Consider the following 13,515-nt stretch of genomic DNA (forward strand, 5'->3'; position numbering starts at 1 on the left):
ATAAAAAAAATCTTAATGCTTCTAGATCGTTTAATTTGTAAAAATGGTAATTTGAGCACCACTTTTTTGGAAACAAGCGTTGATTTTTGAGCGTAAACAGTAAATTTGGTTTAAATTCGTATAAAACCAACTAAATTAGTAGTTTTTTTTATGGCTGATACTATTCCATTTACGACTTCTTGTGATGGATTTTGTATAGATTTATCCCTAAAAATAGGCACGGTTATTCGAAGAAAATTTGACCACCGAAATGTGAACATTTTTTATTATTAAAACTTGTGTTTATTCTACACGTGGTCATAAAGAGTTCAAAAAACTAATTTATGAGTTATGATATATTATTTTTGTATAAGCTATGATGCTCATTAGAAACCATTTGCAGCAATAATGTTGAAGCCCTCTTCAAAGTTTTCCATTATTGCTGCAAAATGCTGAGAAACACTCCACAAAACTCAGCTTGTTCATTTTTGTATTCAAACGTCACACATTTCATTCCAGACACCCCTCGTTCGGTAGCATAACGGCTGCAAGCTGTCAGCGAACTGTCGTGCATAACGCAGCATAAACGTCAGCTGGTAACGATCGATCACGCACACAGCCGTATATTTTCATTCATACACGCGAATGTTTCGTTATTTTTCATCTGGCGAAAGAGCAAAGGCGACAGCACAGCACCACAGTACCAACATACGCATATTTTATTCGTCGTTTCGATCTTGCCATCATCGGTAGTAGAGGCCAGCAGCGGTGTGCGAAAATCTCGCAATTTCTTTATTTTTCTGAACTGAAAAAAAGTGTACTGCCGTTTGTTCCGGATTTGTTCAATGTTAAAAGTGTAGAAAACGTGTATTCGCCAGTTTGAAGACGGTGCCTCTGTCTTTGGCCGATAGTCTCCAGTCTTTTTTTTTTGCGTATTTTGGTTCGATGTTATAGGAAATATCTGACCGTGAGTAGGTTTTGCGGTATAATTGGCAGGCGGAGAAAATCCGGGAAGGTGAGTGTTGTGACGCAGCTAGCACTGGTCGAAGAAGCAGGATCCGTGTTCGCTCGGGAGAATCAGACTTACTTGCCCGTGCGTGCAAGTGTGCTGTGCAAACACCAGAGGGAATTCTGACGTCCCACACGAAGGTGCAACTTGATCTGCCCCGTCTTGAAGCGGCAGAAAAGAGACAGTAGGACGTTATTGAAGAAAGGAACGAACTATCGTCGATCCGAGGGTCCGCGAGTCGGCAGGAGGTTTCCAACGCGTCAGCAGACGAGAGGGTCCCTTCTACTGAGATGCTTCGCAGGAGGAAGTGAGTGGAATTTTTTTTTCGAAAAAAATAAATATTCAACATCCTTAAAGCCTTCCTACCACAAGGAAGGAAGTCATTCACTGTACAAGAAGTCGCTCTTCGGTTGGTGTAGTATTGATTGTGCGAAAAAAAACGCGAGCGAAAATTGATAGCAGTGGAGAGTGATAATAGCAGCAGAAACCAGTGACAAGAGAACCGAGGCAAGCAAGCAAGCAAGAAGAAGCACAAGAAAACGAACAACCTGAAGAAGCCAGAATATGATAATGTGATGATATAAGACAAGTTTTTTTTCTTCTGTTGCTTTCGCGAAACTCTGCTGCTGCTAGTGTGTGCCCGATTCCCGCTGATAAGAGGTAAGTCGCCTGAACATTCTGCGCTTTTATCGGGGGGTATCGATTTGTTGATGTGTTCGGGGTCTGTGCCGTACCATGAATTGTTACTGTATGTAGGTACCTACCTAAATCGCACATTTTTGACCACACCGCGAAAGCGACAAAAAAGTTCGTGGCTAGATTTGTCATTTGCCATTTGCCGAATCGTACTGTGCGGTTCGGAATTATAGGCGCTAATTTTTTATTTCATTCAATGCCATATCATCCGTTCGGTTTCTTGTGAATGGACTCGATATGAATCACTGGAAGATGTTCTTCCAATGAATGCACGAATTTCGGGTAAGTTTTCAATCATTCGCCTCATCGATAAAACGCGCAGTAGAACTTATGCGGAACTGTTCTCAGTAAGCGTTGATTATTTTTGAATAATCTTCTGTTGAACAACCCACTAAAACTTTAAGGGTAGTCTTCACAATAAACGAAGGGAATGGTAGAAAAAAGTAATGAAACAAAGGTGTTGATAGTACCCCTAGAGTGGGACAAGACGTAGAGGGAAAAGAGCAAAAAATTATATAAGGGAGGGTCATTGTAGCATTTCTTCAACCAAACTGGGGGATCCGCGAATCGAACCAGGCTACAATGGAAGCCAACTATTATCGGATACGAACCCAACTTTTCCCCGAGGCCCAGTACAGTCTTCTCCCGGGACTGTTCAATTTCACTAAACATTGGTACAATGACAATGGCGTTACTGTGATTCACAAGAAGGCCGGAAGGCTGGAACTAATATTTCCGGTGTCCATTGACTACTGCAAATTTCGAAATATTTTGCAAAACTAGAATAATTTCCTCGTCGAATGCAGCTGGTTTCATCTAAAAAATGTCTTATTTTTTAGAAGTTATTGCCGTTTGAATTTTGTCTAACTCCTGTATATTAAGAATATACCGACTGATGGTTGCCTTGACGTATCCCAAATGGAGCGACAATTCCAGTAGAAAAATTATCACTAATTTTCACTGTAACTGAACAGGCAACAGACAGCTTCCTTTAGCGTCCATGATTCGTGTCCATAAAGGGCCACCGGGAGGATTAGTGTTCTGTAGAGCGCCAGTTTTGTGCGAATTTGCAAATTACGGGACTTCAGCTGGCTACGTAATCCGTAGAAAGCCCGATTCGCGGCTACAACTCGTCGTTTCACTTCGCGGGTTACATCGTTGTCACATGTCACGAGTGTTCCAAGGTATATAAATTCCTCCACTACTTCATATCGTTCCCCATCTAACTCCACCTCGGCACCAACACCACTTGGGCTCCCACGTTCCCTACCAGCTACCGTGTACTTCGTTTTGGCGGTGTTAATGGTAAGTCCCAATCTCGCAGCTTTCCTTTTAAAGGGCCTGAAGGCCTCTTCCACTGCTCTACGATTGATTCCGATGATATCGACGTCATCCGCAAAACCAAGAAGCATGTGAGATTTCGTGATGATAGTTCCATTCCTTTCCACGTTTGCCCTTCGTAATGCACCTTCCAAGGCAATGTTGAATAGCAGGTTAGAGAGTGCACCCCCTTGCTTCAGTCCATCCAAGGTCACGAAAGCAGCTGAGGTCTCACCCGCTATTCTAACACATGATTTGGATCCGTCCTGCGTCGCACGAATCAGCGTAACTAGTGTCGTCGGCAAACCATGTTCTAGCATTATCTGCCACAGCTCATTTCGTTTAACTGAATCGTACGCCGCTTTAAAGTCCACAAATAGATGGTGTGTCTGCAAGTTGTACTCCCGGAACTTGTCTAGCAACTGACGCAGGGTAAACATCTGATCCGTCGTGGAGCGACCCTCACGAAAACCAGCTTGGTACTCGCCGACGAAGGACTCCGCTAACGGTCTCAGTCTGCAGAACAGGATACGGGAAAGCACCTTGTAGGCAGAATTGATCAATGTAATTCCTCGATAGTTTTTACATTTCAGTCGATGTCCCTTTTTAAAAATTGGGCAAATGAGGCCATCCAACCACTCCTCCGGCATTTGTTCTTTCTCCCAGATCCTGACAATGATCTGGTGGATTGCTTCGTACAGCCGCTCGCTCCCCGCTTTTAGAAGTTCAGCCGGGATACCGTCCTTCCCATCAGCCTTACCGTTTTTCAGCTCACTGATTGTCTTCTTGACCTCCTCCTGTTTTGGTGGCTCCACAGCTTGGCCATTGTTCACAGTTCTTAACCTAATCCTGCGGATATCCATTCTACAACGTCCGGAAGTGCTCCTTCCCCTGACTGCTACCGCCATCTTGTCAGTAAGCAGGTTGCCAGCACTATTATTGCACCTTTTACAGGCATGATCGAGAAAAAGTTTACGTTCCACATGCATTGTACAAAGAATAACTGCGCGGGAAACCGTCAGTTGAAGTGGTTTCAGAAAGGTTCTGGAGTACTTAAAAGGAGCGTTTTGGGACCTTTGTTATTCACACTGTTTGTTGCCAACCAACAATTTCGACGTACCTGACAATGAGAGATTCTCTTCGTGTCACCTCTCTTCCGCTTTTTACGGCGATACTAATGCATTTTAGCGCATCAGCTTTGCATGAATCGGTTGCCGGAGTTGCAAGCTAGCTAAATGTTTTGAAAATTTTCTTTTTAATGCTTTAGTTTCGCCGTAAAAAGCGGAAGAGAGGAGACACGAAGGGTATCTCTCATTGTCAGATACGTCGAAATGAAAAAGTACCCGAGAAATATTGTTACTGTTACTGATCTAGGCGTTGTATTGAACAGCCAAATGCGGTTTAGGCAGCGTACATTATTAATAAACGTTATCGTCAACTGGGAACCATTTTCGGAATCGGTAAAGCATTCTTAGGTCCATGTACTTTATACATTCTTTACTGTTCCTTAGTATTATATTCTTATATATAAAAATGGAAGTGAAAAAGTTCGACCGCGCATCACTTGAGAACGGAGCGTCCGATTTGAGCCGTCTTTTCTTTATTGTGTTCGTTTCCACCACCGCTATGTTTTTACGGCGAGAAAAGTTGAAAAATTTACTCGGAAGATAGGAAAACTCGAAAAATTAGTTTTCCATATAAAACCCGCAACGCATTGTATGCTCCATGTCGTTGGCTGCTATGATCATCGTACGATTTTTTGCAGCACCGTTGTCGTATTCAAACAAACAAGTGGTTACCTTCATTGGAATCGCCACATCTAACAATGCTATTAAACATTTTGGGGGTTTACAATTTCAGAAAATAATCTATCAATAGGTCCAACTTATTAATCAACCTAAACTCAAGCCTAAAGTGTTAGCAATAAAATTCGTTAATTTCATTCATTCGTTCATTCATTTATCAAATTTATGAAACAAACACGAATCATTTTTATTCCTTTTTACATCGGATGCGTAGCCAGAAGATCCAGTGCAGGTTAACAAAAGGTTTAAGCACTAAATTCACTAAATTGCCACTTCCCAATCGTCAAATGAAGAATGCATTTAGCATATGTTACCGGATTATGAGCATATTCGGTTTAACTCAATATCAAGCTAATAAATCAACAGTAAGAGCATATGATTTAAAATTTAAAAAAAAAGTGAACGATGCAACTATTATACATCGTTTTTAAGGGTCAGTCCCGGCGTAGTGGTTAGCATTCACGCCTTTCACGCCGAGGACCCGGGTTCAAATCCCAACCCCGCAGAAGTCACGAATGACCCAAGCTGGTTAAAGTGACTGTAATCAAAACAAAAAACAATCGTATTTAACTTTCAGTCGATTTCATTTCGTATTAGACTCTTTAGAAGTGTAAAAAGGTTTATAAAATGACGCTTTTATGTTAAATTGTTTTAGTGCGTGAATTACCAAAGGAACAATACAGCGATCAATTGATTTTGTGGAATAATAAAATTTAGTTTGTTTTGAGAATTGAGAATAACAGTTATCGAGATTCAGCAATGCAATTCCTTTGGGTAATTCTTATCAATAGATTTATGAATCAAAAAAAAAAAATAAAAATCTGATGACTATTGATATTGAATACATATCAGAATATAAAATTGGCCCTTAAATTATCGAGAAATTTCAAAGTTGCAGCAGACGATATTAGCCGTCGTACCAAATTTTACAACAAATATATTAACATCCAGTATTACTATTTTTAACCAGCAGAGTTTATAAAACAAGACTCAATGCAACTACCACAAACACGACTGTTGATATTGCGGGGATTGGCAAACCAACTTTTACACCGATATGCATTTCTTACTAATGACTTAATACAGTTGTTAAATTTAGACATTCTCTGAAATCCCAGCGTTTAATAAACCAAACGCAGAACTCCTTAGACAACGGCAAAACTTGACTTATACCTAGAAAATATCCCTTTTTCTAAAACGCAGCAGGAGTTCATCTGAAGTTAACATATCGTATATTTAGCCCAATTTGTGGCAGTACGAAGTTTGCCGGGTCTTCTAGTTTATTTATATATATATATTTACTACGTCTACAGTTAATGCTATACCAGCGGTTCCCAACCTTTTTTCGGTTCGCGTACCCCCTGACGGATTTCTCTATACTGTTCTGCAGCGAACTAAAGTTTTGGCGAACCCCTGGGGGTTCGCGAACCCCCATTTGGGAACCGCTGTGCTATACAGACTGAAATCTAGGTACAGATCGGAAAATAGTTTTATGTTAATTTTAAAATGATCTCAGCTTACGTAAAAATCGAAAACTTCTAAGTTGTTCACCAGTTTAAGTTGTTAACCAGTCAGTTAACTGGATCACGCTGGAACCAAAAAGGTTTGCCAGTCGCAAGAGGTTTGGGCAGACCATTCTCAGGACGTCAAAAGCCAACAATCGTTATATATTCGTCGTTGACGGACAGGTTCCAGCCTTATCAGTAGGCATCTCTTGGGCAATTGCTTGGAATCCGCATTAATAATTGTCTTTGTGGGTTTTCCGTATGGAGTGGATTCAAAATCATTTCATCCGTATTTAGAATTTGCCCCATGTTGTCTTGGATAAACCTAGATGATTCTTCTTGCGAGGATCTCTGTCGGGCAATTGATGTAGCACCTCGCACCTCTTGAGCAGCGTAACGTTATTAGGGTAGAAGACAATTAGGGGCTAGTGCAACGATCCTACTGACTCTCGAAGCGGCGCCTAGCCGAGATTCGAGCAGACGACGGTTGGTTTGTTAAACCAATATTGTACCTCAAAGTCCAAATTCAAATCCAATTTCCAGTTGAAATTGAAGTGAAATCTTGGAATTTAAAATCATATCCAACCAAGTTCAGCTTAGGGGAATTGTGTATAACGTGCCCCCCGTGGCCAATGTGCCCCCCCTTCGTTTTTCGCTAAACAAGCGAAATTAAAATGCAAAACCACCCAGAAACCATAATATTTGATGGAACTAGCCTACTATGCAAGTATGACAGTTGTCACATGCTGTAAAAACAAAACAAAAATAAATTTGTTTTTGAGCAGCTTCCGATGTAACTTTTGGCGTCATTTCCATAAGCTATTTTCTTGTCAAAATCTGTAAATAACCGGTTGTTGCGATTCGATTGCGTAAAGTGAACTTCAAAATGACATCCCTGCTAAAAATAACAGTATGAAACGCTTGATTTGCTTTAGCATTTAATATTTTTTCAAATAAGTAAAAGCAGGCCAATATGCCCCACTTGCGGTGGTGCAATTTGCCCCCCCTTGCAAATGTGGCTATAAACATAGGTAAACAGATCTAACTTGAAGCCAATTGCCATTATTTAATTCAATTAGTATTGTAGAGCAACCGTGGTGGGAATAATTTATTACCAACGTCCAAATTCTAGGTAATTCAACTACCCGGTACAAAACGCCACAGCTGCGGTATAATGTGCCCCATGAAGAAAAGAAAAAGTGCACCAGAAGGCCGAAACTAGGTTTATTTTACATAAAATAACGATATTTTGCAAAACAAAGGAAATAGTTTTACTTTCTACAAAATAGAGTTGGTCTGTCACTGGTAGAAATACTCAAATTACCGCATTGGGCATATTATACCGCAGGTGGGGCATTTTACCCCGCGCAGACGAGAAACACAACATTTAGGTGCTTTTATTAAATAATTCCTAGCATGTTTATTCCACAATACTAAATGAAATAAACAATTGCAATTGGTTGTCAGCTTAAGTACCAACATATACACGTAGTTGTAACGTTAATTTGGGGAAGTATAACGGAGATATATCCATTTATTCTTAGGGGGGGCACATTATACACTTTTCCCCTATGTTTAATTTCAACTTCGATTTCACGTCCAATTTTAAGTTTAATTTCAATTCCAATTTTATGGGAGTTCAAGACCAATTGGAAATTCAGTTAACTTTCAATTTCAAGTACAATTTTACCTCAATTTCGCGTTTAACGTTTAAGCCCAATTAGATATATAATTTAAGGTTCAAGTTTAACCTCATATTTTTTGAAACGGCAGTTCTTTTACAATTGGTAACGGTAGAAGAAAGTAATGAAATGTAGAGTGAAGGAGAAAGAGCGGAAAGGTGAGAGGGGGGAGGGTTATTAGTAGCTACACTTAACAAGTGGTCGTTGTGACTCCTACGTTTTGTCCAATGTTAGAAGGTACATAGATCGAACCAAGCCATAATTTGAGATTTAACCGTATTCGAACCCCCAACACCCGCCAGGGTATGTCGTTTGCTGGTACTAATGTACCTTTGAATCATATAGGCGCTGGGAACAAAAGGAGACTGCACAACCCCCTTATTAAGCGACCCCCTTATTGAAATAGATCGCGGAAGAGGCACAATTTGTGTCTATAAATAACTCAACCCACCAGATGATGGAGTTTGAAGATAGGTCGCTTGTTTAATAATGAGCGACAGCCCGGTTAAAAAAGATCACAATAACAATCCGACAGGAACGAACGGCGGGGCGCGCAGCGAGCAAGATGGATCGATCAAGTGGAAAGCGACCTGCGGACCCTAAACAGACTACGTGGCTGGCGAATTGCGGTCATGGACCGAGTGGAATGGAGACGACTTCTTCGTACAGCAGAGGAAACCACGGCCTGGAGCTGATTAAGAAGAAGATCTTTTGTTCAAATAAGGCAAATACACGTATGTCTTCCGTAAGCAAAATTACTGTCTCAAGTCCGTAGAGGACTACCAGTCTGACTAGCTTTTGGTACATCGTCAGCTTTATGAGGCGGCGTATGCTCCTTGATCGAAGCGTCTTTCGGAGGGAACAGTAGGTTCGATTTCGAGTTTGAATGCGTCGTTGCATCTTCTTAGTCGTCTAGACCAGAGATCCCAAACACACGAACTCATCAACCACTTCCAGTTCATCACCGTCAATACTTACTGTCCGTGGAAGCGTCTTCCTGCCATATATTTGGTTTTCGACGCATTGATTTGTAACCCAGTTTTTCAAGTCTCCGTTTTTAGTCTGATGAGATTTGCCTCCGCCGTCCCAAGGTTGCTAGTAATGATTTCGCGGTCGTCTGCGAAGGCTAGAAGTCTTGCCTGAAGATTTTTCCTCTCGTTTCGATGCCCGCTCGTCGGAGCACACCCTCCATCCCCTTGCCACAACCTTCTGCGTGATTCGAAGGGACTCGAGAGTGCACCCGAAACACGCACATCATTCACTACAGGATAGTTTTGATCAACCACATCAATTTTCCGGAAAACCATTCTCGTGCATTATCTGCTTCAGCTGTCCGCGCTCGACTACATCGTATGCTGCCCTGAAGTCCACGTAAACATGATGTGTGGGCACGTTGGTTGTACTCCCGACATTTCTGGAGGATTTGTCGGAGCGTGAAAATTTGATCTGTAGTAGCACGAAGTTTTATAAAACCCGTCTGATACTACCCTACGAATTCTCTTGAGGATAGACGACGTAACAAAATCTCGGCGAGCACCTTGTAGGCGGTGCCAGCCAAGAACACTTCACTTGATCCCATCATCTGTTTCTATGCAGCATGTTGTTCGTAAATTGCACCATCGCATCGTTAGAATGACACCAACAGTTAGTGACAACTTGACCAAGAAGGGCAAGGCAAATGAATAAGTCACGCCATAAGGAGAGCTAGAGCAGTGTTTTTCAATAGACGATCAGCAGCATGAACTGCTTATTTGTTTATTTATTTGTATTTGTTCATCTGACCGCTGTGGGTCTCAATGAAACTTGGGAGTGGGGAAAAGCCCACTTGAGGTCAACCCTCAAGTGCGCGTAAAAACCCCACTATCTTTTGACACTATTACAAACCTGACGTACATACTACATACAATTACAATATTAACATAGTACAACATATCTTAACATTGATACATTTCTAACTTAGCATATTTCATTATTTGCCTTTTTTGTATGCCAGAAGGGCATTGGGCTAAAAGCCCACTGCGACAGTCTTAACGATCGTCTTTTGTGGCATTGTCTTATTTGCCTTAGTCTATTTTTAAAACTATCACTCGATAAATCGAAGTCAAACAATTCAAACACGTTATTAAAACGACACGCATCACCCTAAGGGGTTCGTTTTGGCCATAATCTGTGCGGTGGAATGAAAGGCGCAGGAAATCACGGGATCTTAGGTTTCTGGAGGGCACATTCCAATCGATTTCGGATAGTATATTGGGAGCATCTATTTCTCCAGTTAAAGGCTTTCCCACGAAAATTGCTTGAAAAATATTTCGGCATAAGGCGGCAAATGGTTGGGGTTTTGCCACGGTAAAAACCTAAGAGCGAAACGTAGGAATTCAATCCGGTTGCTCCAAATGTCGGTATAGCACGTGCTATGATATGAGAATAGTTGTTCGGATCGTGAACGAACTAAATTCTTAGAGCAGCCTTTATTTGTGCAGCTTAAAACTAAAATAAATTTTCTCGTAACATTTTGATTATATAAATCTAATTTCGCTTACATGAATAGTTTTTCACGAAATATCTTCTAACGGGCACGCCGCGGAATCTTGTTTCACCTGAACGTTTCTCGAGAAAAGCAACTAATGTTCAGTTTTATACGAATCTCCTGCCAAAGGCCTCTGACTCGCTTGCCGGTTAAGCTGACTAATTTTGTCTGCAGAAAATTCATTAATCAAATAAAGATTCACAGTTCACCTTATTCTGCTACTCACTCTAACGCACGTAGATCTGCTTTCTAGCACTTTTCACTTAAACAGAACCAGCTCAACGATACGTTAGCATTTAATCTTCAAATAATTAATTTAGTTTATTTTGTTGCAATTTTAACTTTGTTTTGGTTTTTCTTCACTAGCACCAAGGTGTTTTTGTTGTCTAGGTAACAGCCATTCCCCTACATGTCTGTATTGACGTCTATTTACCAATGAGATAGTGGCAGGTGCATCGGTGCCACAACAATAGTGATGTTTAAAGGAAAGTTGAGATTTGAGTAGTACACCAAGGTCCTTAATTACTGTGACTCTTTCAAGAATTTCTCCTGAAACTGTATAGTTAAACAATATTGGAGTTTTCTTACGTGTAAAAGAAATTATGGAACATTTTAACACACTAATAGTCAATAAGTTTCGCAAGCACCAGTCAGAAAAAGAATCCAAGAGTCGTTGCAGTTCAATGCAGTCCGTCATAGTTCGTACGACAAGAAATAATTTAGGGTCGCCAGCGTAAATGAGTTTACAACCAGGCGGGATGATAAAGCACACGTCATTGCAAAATAAAGAGAACAGTAGCGGTCCCAGGTTACTCCCTTGCGGAACACCAGACAGGTGTTGTAAAACTGTTTGACTCAATTTAACAGAGAGTGAGCGGTGAACGAGATAAGATTTCAGCCACTCAGTAAAGAGTGTTGAAGCTCCGAGACGTTCAATTTTAGCTACTGAGACGGAGTGATCGACACGATAGAACGCAGCTTTCAAGTCTGTAAATGGTGTCCACTTGCACGCCATTCTCCATGCTTTTAATGCAATGCGATGTGAATTGCTGTCATCTAATGAATTGGGTAAGCAGGTTGTATCTGAGGCTACCAAGTACACTTACCCTAAATTAATGTTTTAGAATAAGGGGCCATTCAAATACCACGTGGCCACAAAAATGCCAATTTTCAACACCCCCCGAGCGTGGACATCGACTCAACCCCCACCCCCCCTCCATTGTTTGTCCACGTGGACATTTTTTTTTTCTAATGTGAAATTCTATGCACAATTCTGTTTTCATTTGCGTTATTCTGTAATTTAAAAAAATTAAGAAAAAAGCTTACGTAAAAGCAAGCTAAACTATGCATGTTATCTAGATCTAGTTCCTCTATCCATGCTAATCTTGTCCACTGCACATAAATGATGGACTACAGGAATGCATGTTCCAGCTTGGTCTTCGCTTGAAGATTCATCTGCTTCAACCCCTGTCCAACCAGAGTACCTTAGCTTGGTCGCTGACTTTAACACATCACAAGACCTCTCCGTTGTGGTTCGTGAAATTTTAAGAAGACGATTTATTTTTCAAATACGTTGTCAATGGATTTTCTTTTTCGTGGCGAGTTGCATTTGATTGTAAGACAAAGTACAATAGACGTCGTGACCTAATTTTAATTAATTTAAAAGGCACAAATAAAAATTCTATTCATTGCAAAAAATGTAGCTTGTCCACGTGGACATTTTCTATACCCCCTGCCCCCTTCCGTGGACAAGCGTGGACATTCACGTACCCCCCACTAAACTGTCCACTTAGTATATGGATGGCCACAAAGCGAAGAAATTATTTCATTTCTTCGCTTAGCAAAATAGTTTTTTAACCAGGATCCTTCCTTATTAAATCAACCAGAAACCCTTTCCGCAAATAAAGAAAAAGGTGATGCTATCTACTGGCTGCAGTTTTTTAGGACTTCAAAATCCCATGAGATTAGTTTTTTGTAAGGCGCTAGTACTTATTATTAAGCTAGGCAATTATCAAAAAATCTACTAATTGGTCTGAAGATTATTGAGCAATCAGAACGGATGAACAGTATTGCAGGCTTTTTGTGATCTGACCAGCATTTTATTGCGTCAACTTTGCGTAGTCTTACGTTAAATAAGCGGTTGAGTCTTTAAAACAACCTTCTACTTTTTTTTCTCTCCGTAGCTTGTTGGACTTAAAAGCTCCAAACATTTGACTTTTGAATTTGAACTTTTTATTTTTACTTTTGATGATGTTCAACTACAATTCTGACTTTCATGTGTTCGACATTCTGCTTTTGATTTTAATGTCCGATATTAAGCTTAATTTTAATTCCCTACGATAAAACTGAACTTTGACGTGGTGTAGGGCTGTTTAACTAATCAGTAAATGAACAGCGGTCACGTTTACTTCTGAATGTGGGTATATATCAAAACACTTTTATCATTTCAAGTGGGACTCACGGTAAAAATTGATCAAATGTGATTGTTGCGTTGTTCAGAAAGCACTTTTTATTCCGTTTAAGAATAGGGCCAGTATGGGGTGTGTACGGTTGTCTATGCTACGCTTTAAGAATAAGACCAGTATGGGAATAATGAATGATAATGATAATGAATAGATGAATGTTTCTGGGTCTCATCCCTATCGATCACAGTTGTCACAAATATCTCCGAAAATTGCCGGTTAGATTGGGTCGGCTGGGGGCTTAAGGTTAGTAAGGGGATGTAAACGGGATGCCAGGCCTGGTTTGAATGCCGAAGGAGCATTCTGCAATGATTACGGCCAATAATAGAGGTGCTCTAAGGTAGCAGACGGGAAAATAAATTAATTCTTATACTATTTTACATTTAATTCACTATAATAATATGTCTAGCGGTCGGGGTTTGGTGACGGATTTCCGTTGTAGATACTGCGCACTGGCTCTTTGGTTTCGAGGGTTGGAAGGCGGGTGCGACTCTGTATTTTAAGACTTCTGTCGACTACCGCGAACGCCC

At 40.7% G+C, this 13,515-nt stretch overlaps 1 protein-coding gene across 8 annotated transcripts in view; it reads left to right on the top strand.

The window, feature by feature from the left end:
• Positions 1–737: 737 nt before the first annotated feature.
• LOC128738794 (myocyte-specific enhancer factor 2) overlaps positions 738–13,515 on the top strand; it is a 196,503-nt gene continuing 183,725 nt past the window's right edge. For 7 of the 8 annotated variants that reach the window (XM_053834178.1, XM_053834184.1, XM_053834181.1 and 4 more), the window contains exon 1: positions 738–1,648. The gene's annotated coding sequence lies outside the window, so the exon portion shown is untranslated. The remainder of the gene's footprint in view (positions 1,649–13,515) is intronic. The other variant, XM_053834177.1, reaches the window with a different exon arrangement.

The sequence above is a fragment of the Sabethes cyaneus genome, chromosome 2, assembly GCF_943734655.1.
Source record: "Sabethes cyaneus chromosome 2, idSabCyanKW18_F2, whole genome shotgun sequence".
In the NCBI taxonomy this organism is placed as follows: Eukaryota; Metazoa; Arthropoda; class Insecta; order Diptera; family Culicidae; genus Sabethes; species Sabethes cyaneus.